At 37.8% G+C, this 15719-nt stretch overlaps 1 protein-coding gene across 13 annotated transcripts in view; it reads right to left on the minus strand.

Moving 5' to 3' along the window:
* LOC139463862 (LIM and SH3 domain protein F42H10.3-like) overlaps positions 1–15719 on the minus strand; it is a 110676-nt gene that overhangs the window by 32168 nt on the left and 62789 nt on the right. For 2 of the 13 annotated variants that reach the window (XR_011653078.1, XR_011653077.1), the window contains 2 exons: positions 2265–2369; positions 1505–1609 (listed from right to left, as the gene is read on the minus strand). The exons of 5 other annotated variants lie outside the window; for them this stretch is intronic. The gene's annotated coding sequence lies outside the window, so the exon portion shown is untranslated. Of the gene's footprint in view, positions 1–1504; positions 1610–2264; positions 2370–5110; positions 5216–5665; positions 5771–6045; positions 6151–6687; positions 6793–7219; positions 7325–7709; positions 7815–8239; positions 8345–8742; positions 8848–11045; positions 11151–11816; positions 11922–15719 lie in introns of all 13 variants that reach the window. 6 more of the 13 variants (XR_011653071.1, XR_011653072.1, XR_011653073.1 and 3 more) reach the window with 6 other exon arrangements.

Genomic DNA, 15719 nt, shown 5'->3' on the forward strand with positions numbered 1-15719 from the left:
TCATCACAAAGAATTCCTTGTCACGACATTTAGGGCAATTCTCAGTATTTTCTCGAAATATCAAATCTGATCAGGACCCTAGTCCAGGACCGACTATCCATGTGTATATGAGTGCATCACAGTCACACGTCTGTATGAGTTGAGTGAGCGAGTTACATTTTTCTGCATCAGTTATGTTACAGCATGGTCTGACAAAGTCCAGCATCAATGCCTGACATTAAATGAACAACAATATACATACAAATCCTTTACACCTGCATGAACCTATTCACATTTTTGCAGTCAAATATCTCTGCTTCGTATCTCATTGGCTAACAACTACACTACTTCAACAATTACCTTCAGGGCAACCTGGATCTGATGGGTTAACAAGATAATACATTTCTCCAACAACTACCTTCAGGGTGACTTGGGTCTGATTGGTTAACAAGATAATACATTTCTCCAACAACTACCTTCAGGGTGACTTGGGTCTGATTGGTTAACAAGATGATATATTCTCCAACCACTACCTTCAGGGTGACCTGGATCCGATTGGTTAACAAGATGATATATTCTCCAACCACTACCTTCAGGGTGACCTGGATCCGATTGGTTAACAAGATGATATATTCTCCAACCACTACCTTCAGGGTGACCTGGATCCGATTGGTTAACAAGATGATATATTCTCCAACAACTACCTTCAGGGCGACCTGGATCTGACTGGTCAACAAGATGAAATAGTCTCCAACAACTATCTTCAGGGCGACCTGGATCTGATTGGTCAACAAGATGATAGATTTCTCCAACAACTACCTTCAGGGCAACCTGGATCTGATTGGTCAACAAGATAATAGATTTCTCCAACAACTATCTTCAGGGTGACCTGGATCTGATTGGTCAACAAGATAATAGATTTCTCCAACAACTATCTTCAGGGCGACCTGGATCGGACTGGTCAACAAGATGATATAATCGCCAACAATGTCATCCTGCCAGAAGAAGGTTCCAAGCGCAATCCTGGCACCATAGGATATAACCTCAATATATCCAATGATGCACATATATTCTCATCCCTGTATTAATGTTAATGACAACTGAGCTACACAACAGATTATTAATAATGGAGTTAGACACAGAGTATACATGTTTAGTATGTGACCTAAACTACCTTAAAATGTACTTCTATCAAATGTTAGCAAACAAAATATATGAAAGGAAGAAAAGAGAAAAATAAGTAACAAAGAAATCAGATAAACTCAAAATGAACAAACAAATATGAACCTCTTCTGAAAATAAAAATAAGTATTTCAAAAGAAAGATTTGAGCAAAAGATTCAAAATAGGTTCTGAAAGTCCAAAAGAAATCAAGTTTGACACAAAAATGCAAACAAAAGATTCAGGTTTTAATTTTCAAGATATGCACATGTAACAAAACTATTTGGCAATCCAGGGTATTATGTGATGTCAGTCTGATGCGAGGGTTGGCTACATTCAATCACTTGCCGTATGTACGATCATACCGCACTCAGAATTTTCTGATTAGATTGGTGGCGCTTCATATCGGCAGAATCGGCAACTGTTGTGTATTGACTTTTCGTATGCTCAAAATCTTTGTGATATTCAACCTGTTAGATAAAATAAATAAAGGTTAACCATATTAACATAGGTGAACTAAGCATTAATAATTATTTAAGCAGGAAATAACTATGGGATAGTGGAAAGGGTTTACGAAACAAATACGGTTAAATCATTGAACAAAAGCATGGGAGAAGGATGTTAAGATACAACTATAGAACTATCACATTCTATTACCAACAATAATCAAATTCCTAAAAATGCAATATCAGTTTGAAATACATCCACTATTCACAAAGACATAATCTGAAGCTAAACTCCCTCAAAATAGTGAGAATTTCCTTGAGAAATAATATTAGAATAATTGACCAACAGGATTGACATTTGTGATGGCAATATTGCTTAACTGTGGGATAAGGGAAGTATCATTCAGTTTCCTTAAAATCTTTTGCTGTTTAATGCCACTCTCAACAATATTCCAGCCATATGATGGCAGCATGTAAATAATGAAGTCTGGACAAAACAATCTAGAGATTGATATTATGAGCAACGATCCAAGCATTGGGGTACGATGACTTGATTCAGCTGAACCCGACCACTTGATCCATTTGGTCCCCTCTTATGACCAGCATAGGTTCCCAGGGACCAATTCTAACCGCTAATCCCCATGGGTATGTTGTATGGAGAAGTGAGATATGGCATTACCCCACTGATGTTTTTCTGGTTGTCCTTATGGCGCTGCATCTCTAGAGGGTCGGCAACCACAGTATAGTGAGATTTCTCCTTCTCAAAGTCACTGTGGTATTGAACCTTTATAATACAAACATTCTAAAGTGAACAATCGGACCACAGAAACCACATTTAGACATGGATTCTTTGTAGAGATATCTAATATGAACATGAGACCGATATGATAAAACTCCATATGTATACAAGGCATACAATCACCTATCTTCATGCATATATTGGAAACGGATTAACAGTGTTGAAAAATCTTTCACATTTTAAGATACAGAAACAATACTGAAATATCTATCAATGTCTGTATCATATTTCTGAAGAATGCTTAACTATTTCAGTGGTTGATTGTATATTCAAATTGACTCCTATGAATTCTGTTGTCCCAGTAATAATTCCTCATGGCCATATTGCATACTGACATATGTACCTTTCATACACAACTACAATCTACACACAGACATGTCTTATAAGATATTAGTAATTTGTGTCACTGCTATATAAACATGCATGCTTATAATGGCTAGTAGCTCAAGAGACCTCCTTGGTAAATGACTCTTATATAAACATTCCGCTCACACTTATAAATATTCTTTCATTTATGGCTCAAAATGTACCACCAGCATTTGTTCGGTTACATGCTCAGAAATATTCCACCATCATGACAGTGGACTGTAAATAATCCAGTCTGGGCAAGACAGACCAGTGACTGATATCATGAGCAAGAATTCATGCCATCATCTCATCAAATCTAGAATTCTGTGCTTGTCAAAAGTTAGTCGCATTAGTTGTTAGTTTCAATTATCGTCTGGCATATTTGCCATGAGATGAAAATGTGAATGAGTTTTCAACTCCTTGAGTGCTTGACGAAGAACATAAACAGACATTTTATTTTCATCCATGTAATTTCTGACATATTTCATCTAATTTACTCCGATCAGTCACATAATGATAAACTGATTTTCCCATTCAACATGAGTCACAGATTACTGGCTATATGAGCACAAATTCCCCATGCTGAGTGATAAAAGCATTACAGATTACTTAAAACAGGGACAAAAATGCCCTGTTCATGCATTTTAATAGTGAGTGTTAGCGAGTTTGGTTTTACGCCGCTTGTAGCAATATTCCAGCAATATCATGGCGGGGGACACCAGAAATGGGCTTCACACATTGTGCCCATGTTTGGAATCAAACCCGGCGAGACTAGCGAACACTTTAACCACTTGGCTACCTGATCGCCCCAATTTTTATACAGCCATCAATTGCAGGAAGATTGTATGAAGAATTATACCATGCAGATACTGGCTTCTGAAGCAGCATCATAATGAAATACAAGCCATGCAGACTTACTGACAGCGAGTTAGTGAATGGGCCTGTATGCCATGGTCACTTGCACAACAGTCTATGAAGTGAAAGACTATGGGGACACAAGAAATGAGCTACACACGTTGTACCCTAGGGGGGAACAAATCCTGGTCCTCGGTGTGACAAGCGACCGCTTCAAACACCTGACCGTCCCTGTCCATGAAGCGAGTTGGTTGGAGGAGTTAAACCCCACATTACGCACCTAGGACACTTAACAAATGGAGGTGGTGGTAATTTGTTGTCAGAGATCAAGTGGTAGAGAATATATTTATTTTGTACAAATGTTGATGAAACTAAAAACTTTTTGGGATAATAAATTATATCCCACTTTTACAGTGCAGCATTTTCTGTAGAAAGATCTGTTATATACACAAGAAAGTACAGCGTCATGAAAATCTCCGGGATTAGTACAGGGCGCTTATAAAAGATGGTCTACAGGTTGGTTATGGAGCATTTTTTTAAATGGGGCACTAAGAAAGACAAATACGACATATCACAGTGTGTTAGCTTAATGGGTGACGAAAGCCCAAAGCTAAATTCAAAAACATTGTAGTGGTGGATCGGGATGAATCATAGATTTGAACCCATGATCAGTGGACCCTGAACACAACTTACACCACTTAGCCCCCCCCAATGTCCCCTAGTGAAGTGAATATATATAATATATACAATAACAGAAACTTAAGCCCAGGTATTGGTCTTAAATAGCTTTGTGGAAAAGATAACAATGATCTAACAGTCATCCAGTCAAACACCATTGTGTCGAAGTTGAAGGGACCTACGGTAATACTTAGCGTTATCCAAGGTTTGACACAACCGAAAATTATGAATAAAGAAGGATTACGCAGGACCAAGCTTTTACTTCAAGATCACTAGACGATCCACACATCATGGTCTGACACAATGGTGTTTCACTCTATATTTTTTCCCTGGCCCAAACATATTGAAATGTAATGATTTTTCGGGTCTCAAAATACAGGTATATTTTTCGGGAGAACAAACAATCCGGAAATAAACATAATGAAATATCAGCTCTCAAAATGACAGACCTTTTCCTCCTAGGAGCACCGGACACTTATGAAAATGAGGGTGAATTTTAGCAATAAAGTATGAAGTGCAAATAGGATAATTTTCAACTTACAGCTAATATATGACAACCACTAAATGTGCATAGTAAGTTGGTGATTAGTAAAGCAGTTTTATTCACGATCACATGCCATCTGGTTCCAGTTCTTATTCTAGTTGCTGATTATTCAAGCAAATTGTTCAGTGTTAAGTCTGCAAATACTCAGTCAATCGTGTTAGATTTGTATATCCTTTGAAACAAAAAGAACTGACTTGTAAAAAGAAATTGTTCATTAGAAACAAAATAACACAACATTGTTAATCATAGTTATTACATTTATTTCACAATAATTTAACATGCTTGAAGAATATCTTTATACCAAGCTAGCATTCTTGGTGGCAGCCATGGCAGTTTTGAGGGTCAAAGGGTCAGCAATAGACTTGACCTTGCCCTTGGACTCCTGAAAGTCTTTCTTGTACTGAGTCTGGGAATTGATGATGAATAATTTATGTTCATGACTGATGTAATACACACATTTATTACAAGCAAACAGATCATGTAGACTTGTATAGCTAGCCAGTGCTTGTTTTATCCCCTTCACAGTATGCCAGGATAACAATAAGTACCATCTTTTACTGTCTTTTGGTACGACGAAGCCGTGGATCAAACCACAAGGCTGAAGCTCTATCAGGTTTTACTGAGTACTGACAAAGAAAAAGTAAATGTTTTAGTTTTGTTACTAGAAGCTGAGAGATAATATACTTTGCATTGATGGCAAATACATTGGTTATATGTTTGTCTTATAGAGGTTAAGAGACAAATCTTCAAAATTCATCATACATCAAAAGTATTTTATCTCAGAGATTACATGAGACACATTAAAGGAGCATTTCCGAAAGGGATTTAAAATCATGTATATCATCATCAACCATACCGTGCTAAGGTTCTTTGTGTTTTCGAGACATTTCCTGACCGACATGGGATCAACCACCGTCGTGTAATTTCCCTTGGTCTTCTCGAAGTCAGCATGGTACACATTCTAACAGTAACAAAGTAGACATTAATACCATCATCAGATGAACTGCAGCAAGCTTGAACACCTACTTACTGTTTAGACTAGACTAGGTGGACGGACCAAATATTTTGTCTTTCCTTTCAACAACTTAGGATTCCAAGTACATGTTAATTTAAACTGGTGAGCAATTCCTATAGAATATTCAAAGCACGCAAAAAAAACCTTTAATTCCTATTTGGAACTTCCTTGCTACTGAAATCTACATCTATCACAACACAACACAAGGGTTTACCCCATACCGCACTAAGATTCTTGGTATTCTCAAGACACTTCTTCATGACCAGGGGATCCACAACCGTAGTATAGTCACTTTTGGTCCTCTCAAAATCAGCATGGTACCGAGTCTAGCTCAACGAAACCAATCAGAAATTAATCTGGTTCAAAAACATTGAAAGAACAAATCGGCTTCCTAAGCCTGACAGTCTTTTAACAACTGAACTACCAAATGATGCATTACAGGCTAGAGTTTTCAGCCACTAGCACTATTCAAGCAATATCACTGTGGGGGAACCATATATGGGCTTCACACATGTATCGAACTGGTAAATCGATGTTCCAGTGTGAATGTTTAACCACAACGTCACCCAAATGACCAAATGCTACATCTACAAGCCATGCTACAAGCTCTTGAATAAGCTTTTGAGAAAGTTGATATTATCCTTTGAACTTTTAGAGACTCCCTCGACATGCATCTCAACACCAACAAAGTCCGCGAGTGAACAAGGCGTGGCAGCAATATTGAGTAGTATACAATGTGCCCATATTTGCAAATGAAGCCTCGTCTTTTTTTTTGCCCAATATCCTAGTGACAGTGCAACTACTTCTACGGCTACGTTCCTACAAGACATCACAACATCTACTAAACAAACTACGCTGCATACCGAACTTAGATTCTTGGTACTTTCAAGATATTTCTTCATAACCAGGGGATCCACAACCGTAGTGTAGTCACTTTTGGTCTTCTCAAAATCCGCATGGTAGGCACTCTGGCACAAGTAAACCAATCTGTTTAGATTTATTTAAGTTGTTGAAACCATCTAGGTCCAACTCCACCAACACATCAGCAAAAGTAGCCATGCAACAGTGTGCAAGCTCTTGAACAAGTCTTTCAGAACACGTTAAGTGACGTTTTACACTATTTTTGCAATATTCCCATTGGGGAATCAAAAATAAGATTCGACACGACAAGCAAGCACTTCAACCACCAGACCCAATACACCCTCAAGAACAGAATAAAGTTGTCTTTAATGATTCTCAAATTGTTTCAAAAGGTTTGGTAAAAGCACTAATTCTCTGCATCAGGCAATTTAAGGAACTGAGACATGGCGATCCCAAATCGAAATTTGACTTTAGCAGGCTTCTGATCTAACTACAACAAAACAACAGCGAGGAGCTCATTGAACTTCATCATACCACGCTAAGATTCTTGGTACTTTCAAGACATTTCTTCATGACCAGGGGATCCACAATCGTAGTATAGTCACTTTTTGTCCTCTCAAAATCAGCATGGTAGGCACTCTGACATAATGAAACCCATAATTATGTTATTAATCTTTTATCAATCTGTTCATGTTGTATTATCTAACAAACTCCTGGTTGAGTCTGTACCTTCTTCACATCAGCAACAGAAGCCATGCTACAGTGTGCCAGATTTTGACTAAACTGAGTTTTTTGGCTTGACCGCACATATCTACCTTTCATGATTCTCAATAATTATTTTAAGAGGTAATTGCAGGGCAAAATTCTTGAAAATGTGAATGATTTTGTAGATGCATCAAGACTCTGCTTCAGACAATATGGGGAACGGAGACATAGCGATTCCAAACCTAAACAAACTTGTGAGCAGGCTTCTGATCTAACTACGACAACACAACAGTGACGTGCCAATAGAACAGCATCATACCGCACTAAGATTCCTGGTACTTTCAAGACACTTCTTCATGACCAGGGGATCCACAACCGTAGTATAGTCACTTTTCGTCCTCTCAAAATCAGCATGGTAGGCACTCTGACACAAGGAAACCAATCTGTTATTAATCTGTTCCTGTTGTATTATCTCAAAACCTGCGTCCAACTCCTGGTTGACTCCAAACCTTCTTCACAACAGCAACAGAAGCCATTCTACAGTATGCCAGCTCTTGTACTAATCTGCATTTTTTGGCTTGACGAGCAAGCACTTAAACGACCAATCTTCCCTCCACCATACCCAATAACAGCAAATATCTAGCTTTCATGACTCTGAACAATTATTTTAAGGTCATTGCAGGACAAAATTCTTGAAAATGTGAATGATATTGAAGATGCATCAAGACTCTGCTTCAGAAAATATGGGGAATGGAGATATGGCAATACCTACCTAAACAAACTTGTGAGCAGATTTCTGATCTAACTATGACAACACAACAGCGAAGTGCTAATTGAACTTCATCATACCACGCTAAGATTCTTGGTACTTTCAAGACACTTCTTCATGACCAGGGGATCCACAATCGTAGTATAGTCACTTTTGGTCCTCTCAAAATCAGCATGGTAGGCACTCTGACACAAGGAAACCAATCAGAAATGAACCTTTCACCGACATGTGATAACTTTGATATCCACCAACAGCTTATACCTACCGTAATATCATGGTAACAAACAATGCTACAGTGTGCTAAAACATTCAAGTTTTATTCCACCATACAAATACACATGTCGCACACTAAGTGTTTTCAAACAGCAACAGCTGAGCCTATCATTTGTTTCCAGTGATGTTGAAAACAGATCAGCAATCATATGAATTATGATCGTGATAACAGTTAGTAGCCAAAAAACTTATTTGGATTTGAAACTTGCCCTGTGATGGCCAACCACCAAATTATGACTTGAGACGGTGGACAACATATACCGACTTCACACAAACACCACAACATACATCTGGCACCACTGCATCATACCGCACTGAGATTCCTGGTGTTTTCAAGGCATTTCTTCATGTGGAGGGGATCTACAACCGTAGTATAGTCACTTTTGCTCTTCTCAAAATCCGCACGATACAGAGTCTGGCAGAAGGAATCATGAATGAGTGAGGATGGTTTTACGCCACTTTTAGCAATATTACAGTTTGGACACGAGAAATGGGATAACACATTATACCCATGTGGGAAATTGAACCTGGGCCTTTGATGTGACAAGCTAACGCTTTAACTACCAGTCTGAATGAGTATGAATGACTTGTGAGTGAGTAGAGAATCTATTACAACAAAATATTGAAAGAGCAGCTTTTGGGCAAACATGTTACCACCGACAAAACACAAACCTACCACAACAACAAGCCATGCTACAGTGTGCAAGCCCTGGCATATGTACTCCAGAAAAGATGATACTCTCTAATAGTTCCAAGATGAAAGAACTGAAATAGGTCAGTACAAGGACGAAAAGCACTGAATTAACAGTGAGTGAACGAGTGGGTTTAACATGGCTTAGCTTGTTTCAGTTATATCACAGCATGTGGTAGGTAACCACAGTGAGGTTTACAACTCTGGTAGCCCACTGAGATACCATGCCACAGTTTCACAGACACAGTCTACTGACTTCAAGCCAACCAGTCTTTGTTTTATCCAGTTAATGATGAACCGGTGACAGGTACCTTCCTTTAAAGTACTTTGTTACGACAGGGCTTGAGATTGAACCACCAACCTTCTGTTCTCCAGGCAGAACCTCTATCCACTTGACCATGGAGGCAGTCTCATACAAGAGAACCAAGCTGCCTTGGGTGATTGTGCATACTAAATCGTGGTCAATACAACATCAACAACATAACAGAGCCAAAACCATTCTACCAATCCAAATGTAATTCCTTGTATTATTTCAAGACATTCTTCCATTCATGTGAATCTGAAAAACCATTAGTAATGTCGGCTTCTCTAAATGAGCATGACACACAGATTATCATACAACACAGCAGGCAGTATGGACTCTTAAGCAACAATGTTGTCAAAAGACTAAGCGCCAATGTCTGGTGCCTATTTTCTGCCATGAGGACATCGTAACTAATACCATGACATTGTTTCAGTATAGTTAGTGTCGTCAGTAACTGCTCAAATGGTATACATCCTAAAACTAGCAGCCCAAGAAAGAATCATTAAACATTGTGGGTAGGACTGTCAATTAGCCGAGCCTAGATCCCCTTTAAATTAGAACGAAGTGCCATAACTATCAGTGACAAATATAACACAAATGGTTCCTATTCCAAATACAGCTCTGATGATTCCTCATATTTCTGATATAGCTCAGATGGTTCCATATATCCCAAATACAATTCAGATTGTTCCTCATATTCCAAATACTGCTCTGATAGTTCTCCACATTCCAAATACAGCTCTGATGGTTTTCCATAGTCCAAATACAGCTCTGATGGTTCCATATATTCCAAATACAGCTTTGATGGTTCTCCACATTCCAAATACTGCTCTGATAGTTCTCCACATTCCAAATACAGCTCTGATGGTTTTCCATAGTCCAAATACAGCTCTGATGGTTCCATATATTCCAAATACAGCTTTGATGGTTCTCCACATTCCAAATACAGCTCTGATGGTTCTCCATATTCCAAATACAGCTCTGATGGTTCTCCATATTCCAAATATAGCTCTGATGGTTTACTATAGTCCAAATACAGCTCTGATGGTTCTCCATATTCCAAATACAGCTCTGATGGTTCTCCATATTCCAAATACAGCTCTGAAGGTTCTCCATAGTCCAAATACAGCTCTGATGGTTATCAGCATTTCACATACAGCTCAGATTATATCCTCATACACATATAAATGCAACATCAAAAGACTAAAGAAGGTTCAGCACGAAGGACAAAATATTTCTCCTTGGTCTCAAACCCGAACATTAGACACTGTGTGTAGCAAACTCATAGTAAAGTATAAATAAAAGGAACTAGACCATCCCAAGAATCCCAAACATCTTCAAACTTATTTTACACTATGGCTAAATGAGGATTTAACACTTAAACATATTCTGGGAATCAAACCATTATTCCATGAATGAACACATTATCCGCTGGGCTACAGTCACATCCACAAAGCATTGCTTTGAAGCCTGTATAACTGTTGTATGGCTGAATATGAAGTGATGCAGCTTATTTGCAGTGAATAATGGACACTGGCTTTGCGATTAGCAAGCATGCTACTATCTACGCGGCCGAGATGCTGCACTAGTACAATACAACACCATTATTTACCCATACCGAACTCAAATTCCTGGTGTTTTCAAGACATTTCTTCACATGGAGAGGATCGACAACTGTTGTATAATCACCTTTGGTCCTCTCAAAATCAGCATGGTACAGATTCTAGCACAAGGGATATATACCAGTATACTGTTGCATAGTTTGTAGCCATTATAATTGATTTTGATTTTACAAATACAAAGAAAATTGTTTTTCATTTCAATCGGAATCTCATAGCTTAAATAATGCTACACTTTGTCAAAACTACTGAACAATTAATCTGAAAAGTCACATTTCGAGGGTATATATAAAAGAACCAATAACCAGAAAAGAGAATTAACATCACATTGATAATTACATTTCCCTCAAATGAGAAATCTTCATAATATTTATAAATTCTTATAAAATTAATTTTTAAAACAAACTTAATCAAGATAATCATCACTAATTAATGCTTCAAGCAAGGATAACATACAGCTGATACATTATCAGATCTGAGCACCTCATAATAGTGATTAAAGTGACTGATAAGGACAGGTCTACATACAGTAATCAGTTTGATGTAATACGAAATATTGGGGATATCCCTATAAAAGTTTGAGTAGCATACATATATCTATAACAGATTTAATTTGAACATTTCAGTTAACATATCTCCAATGAACTACCAGAATAGGTTACTGGTATCCACAAGACAAGGCCTTAAAGTGTCATCAACATATAGACTTATATTACCCAAAGGGAGACAACTTGGTCATATAACAGTTAACACAATAAAAGCGTAGCTACCACGCTGGCATTCTTGGAGTTCTGTAGGAGCTGTTGCAGTCCATTGGGGTCAGCGATGACGGTGTAGATGCTCTTGCTCTTCTCAAACGCACTGTGGTACTGATTCTAGTGACATCAGACAAACAACTAATTTTTCAGGAAAGCCATCAAACGTAAAGACAAAAAATGATTAAGAAAATAAGTATTAAAAAATGTGATTTTCCTAGCGATAACGACGATGGTAGAAGCATTGATCCTGTTGATGACGACGATGATGGTGATGTTGCAATGCCTTAATTGTTATGCATTATATATTTGTGTGTACCCATTTAATTCATCTCAGATGCTCTGAAGAAATCTTTAGGTCGTGATGGTGTAAGGATTTGTCTCACATGGTGTTGACGGTTTTCCTTCACAATTGTATAAATCATAAAATGAGAACACACAAACTGTCCCATACACATTCAAGGCTTCAAATTTCAACAAATATACATACAATACACGTATATTTCACACATTTTCAAAATACATACACAGAATTATTTCGTACAAAAATATAAAAAATAATTTATTATATATAAACAGGATTCATCTTTAGATACTTGTGTCTTGTGATGTTCAGGATACTACATCTAAAATGGAAGAAAACCATGCAGTCACTCTACCGCTGAACACAGTTACCCAATAAGAGTTGTTTCCCTTTATTCAACCTCTGCAAGCCTGAAAGAGCAAGTAGGTCAAGCCCTGAAAAATCAAGAGTGAATAATTACCCCAAAAATGGCAAATATTTCTTAATGTGCATTCTGAATGTGCATCCATGCGTACAATTAAAATATCGTGACAACCAGAGCTTATCACACAATGTTCATTATCTAGGTTTTATGACAAGTTAAAATGAGGGACAAATCATTTGAAATGATGAGGCTCCATTTACTTTTCTGCTGAAAGGCACATTTGACCATAGCATCATCTGCTGAATTGGTTAAGCATACATTATGCATCGTAAGCAAAGAGCAACATAGCCTTGAGCATATACACAACCCATACAGGTATATGTGCTTAAAATCACCTTGTTTGCTACCACATTGATTCTAATCATCTCGCTCAACTCAGCAATCATTCAATTTCTCCAGAAATAAGCAGAGAAAATATCAAATAATTACCACCAGATGGCAACAAACACTTTGGCCTGCACAAGGGGGCCATATTTACTCTCACACAACACAAGCAACATGGCTAATTTTGTCTTCCATCAAATCAATACAGATGCAGCAAAGACAATCTCTAAACCGTGTGAAAAGCAATTTCATCTCTGTCATAGCACATCACCGAGATATGAAAGTCTGGGCCTAGACTGTCAGGGCTTACGTTCAGGTTCACTGGGAAGACATCAGCACACATGCGTTCCTATTGCTAATACGGGGCAAACTAAGAGCACTTAATTTTAACAACTTATTCTGCAATTTTATGTAATAGGTACGTGTAACAGCCAGAAAATCAATGAAAGTAATTCACTTTTTTTACATATTTTATAGATTCTCTTTAAGAGATGAGCAAGTGAGTTTGCTTTTATCTTCAAGCAATATTCCAGTTTTCAGGCTCTGAATGGGTGAGTCTTTGAGTGAGTATGGTGTCATATGCCACTTTTAGCAACATTTCAGCCATATCACAGACAGACTTTAAACGGAATACATGGAATAACCATGTTGGGAACCAAACTTGGCATGAATACTGGGAATTGAACCCTGGTCTTTGGCTCTGACTGACAAGCATGTTATTTACCACAAAGTAAACCATATAAAATGTTTAACAGAAGTTCTAAAGAAAAGTCAACGCAAAGACTGCACCACAAATTTCAGTCTGATCCTACTTTAAGATTTATTTTCACTCTAGTACATAATAAATACAGCAGTAACATATATCATTAACCTTTTAATGTCCTCAGCCCCCATGAGTTCATAATTAAGCTGCCAAACTATGTGAGGTGAGGTGAGGTGAGGTGAGGTGAGGTGAGGTGAGGTTAACGTCGCATTCAAGATTATTGCACTTTAACAGTAACATGTATGCACACATATGTGTGTATGTTGCAACTTGTTTTAGTCCAGACTAATGCAAGTTTTATAATGCTAGCCCACTGAGATACCATGAATGAATACCCCACTCAGACACAGTATACTGACTCCGAGCCGACCAGACCAATATTTTATTCCCTTAATGCTGAGCACTAGGCAGGGTAACAGCAAGCACCGTCATTAAACATCTTTTGGTATGACATTCGGGGATCCATGACCAGCGCAAAACAATTCTACTCTGGCGTAGGACAATACTCACTCCCAGAAAAGTGCTCCCAGCGGAATGTGTTAATTACTTTTCTTTCAATTTCATGTTAATTGACCTGTTAATGTTAGCAGGTCAGGAAACCGGTTGACCAGGAACTGAACAGAAGCTACTGCTTCTGAGGTAGATAGGAGGTAAGCAGGACAATTACAGCTCACATAGGCCTCATCTCCAAGAAACATCAGGCGGTAATTGGCTCCCATATTGTTCAAGGTTGCTGGGATGGACTGGTGGAGCTACCTCATAATGCTGCGTGGACACTTATAGATTTATGACATTGGCGGAGAACAGAGTCTCAGATGAAGGATCGCAATATGGACTAATCCTGATTGTTTCGCGATGCATACAAATGTTATTGAATTGGTTACTGAGGTCCTGGCAGTCTAGCAGATAATTGCATACAGATCCTGTGCTTCTATACTATTCCACTTTCGATAGGAATATTTTTTTCTTTCCATGATACACCAAACTGATTATAATATGTGAAGTGCATATTTAAATATATCTGACATATTTAATTGGTGAGTGTGAGAATTAGGATATACACTGGTGACCATGTAGCAAAATTTGATAGCACTAGATTGAATTTAGACTGAGTTGGGTTTAACATTGCTTTGAACAGTATTCCAGTTATATCATGGCAAGTCAGTTTGATGTTGGAGGAAATATGTTGTGTGACAAACCTAGAAACATAATCAGGACCAACCAGGATTCGACTCAATCATCACAGGTTTCCATCAAGCCTAAGGGACACAACTCTGCACTGCAAACATACATACTGTTAAATCTAACAAGTCTTCAGGTACGATAGTTCTATACTAAAAACATGGTATGCTTTTCTCCAAAAATTGGTGGGAAATCAAACAAAAAATAGTTTAATGAATATCATAGGTTGTTGATTTCAATTAAGGAAGAAATAATAAATAAAGTCTGTCACTGTATGTGCCCAAACATTGTTTTACATCATTATATGCTACTCAAAAAAAGTTAAGGACCACCCAACTCGATCATATTACTATAATTAATGTGTCAAGGAATGACAGATTAACTATAGAAACATGAGAGAATCTGGTAGTCCTTAACTTCTTTTGAGTAGTATACTTCATTTGCATGTTGAAATCTCCTGTGATGTCATCTACTGCTTTGCCAAACCCGTGTTTGACAAAATGATTAACTCCATTACATAACCAACCAAATCACACTGTAACCTACCAATTCTCATTGGTCTGCTCATAGGACATAACATGGTTCCAAAACATTATGAACTGGGAACATATTCTAAATATAATACACTGCAATATTCTTTTGCATTTATGTTTCATTGACCAAAAATAAATATGCCATTCCCACTAATGGACGCCTGTTTCCTCATTTGCTGATAATAGAAAGGGCGGGCTGGTGAGGGATTATTGTGCTGAATGATGTCATCTATTTCGTACTGTTGTCTACAGTTTTTGCGTGTTCATGATTAAATAAGCAGTCTGTGAAGATCTCATTGCTGACATATGTATGCATAAGAATTGATTTCAAAATGTTTAGCCTTTTTGGTGAGTGAGTGAGTCAGTGAGTGAGTTTGATTTTACGCCA

The sequence above is a fragment of the Haliotis cracherodii genome, unplaced genomic scaffold (assembly GCF_022045235.1).
Source record: "Haliotis cracherodii isolate W230 unplaced genomic scaffold, xgHalCrac1.p SCAF_16, whole genome shotgun sequence".
NCBI lineage: Eukaryota > Metazoa > Mollusca > Gastropoda > Lepetellida > Haliotidae > Haliotis > Haliotis cracherodii.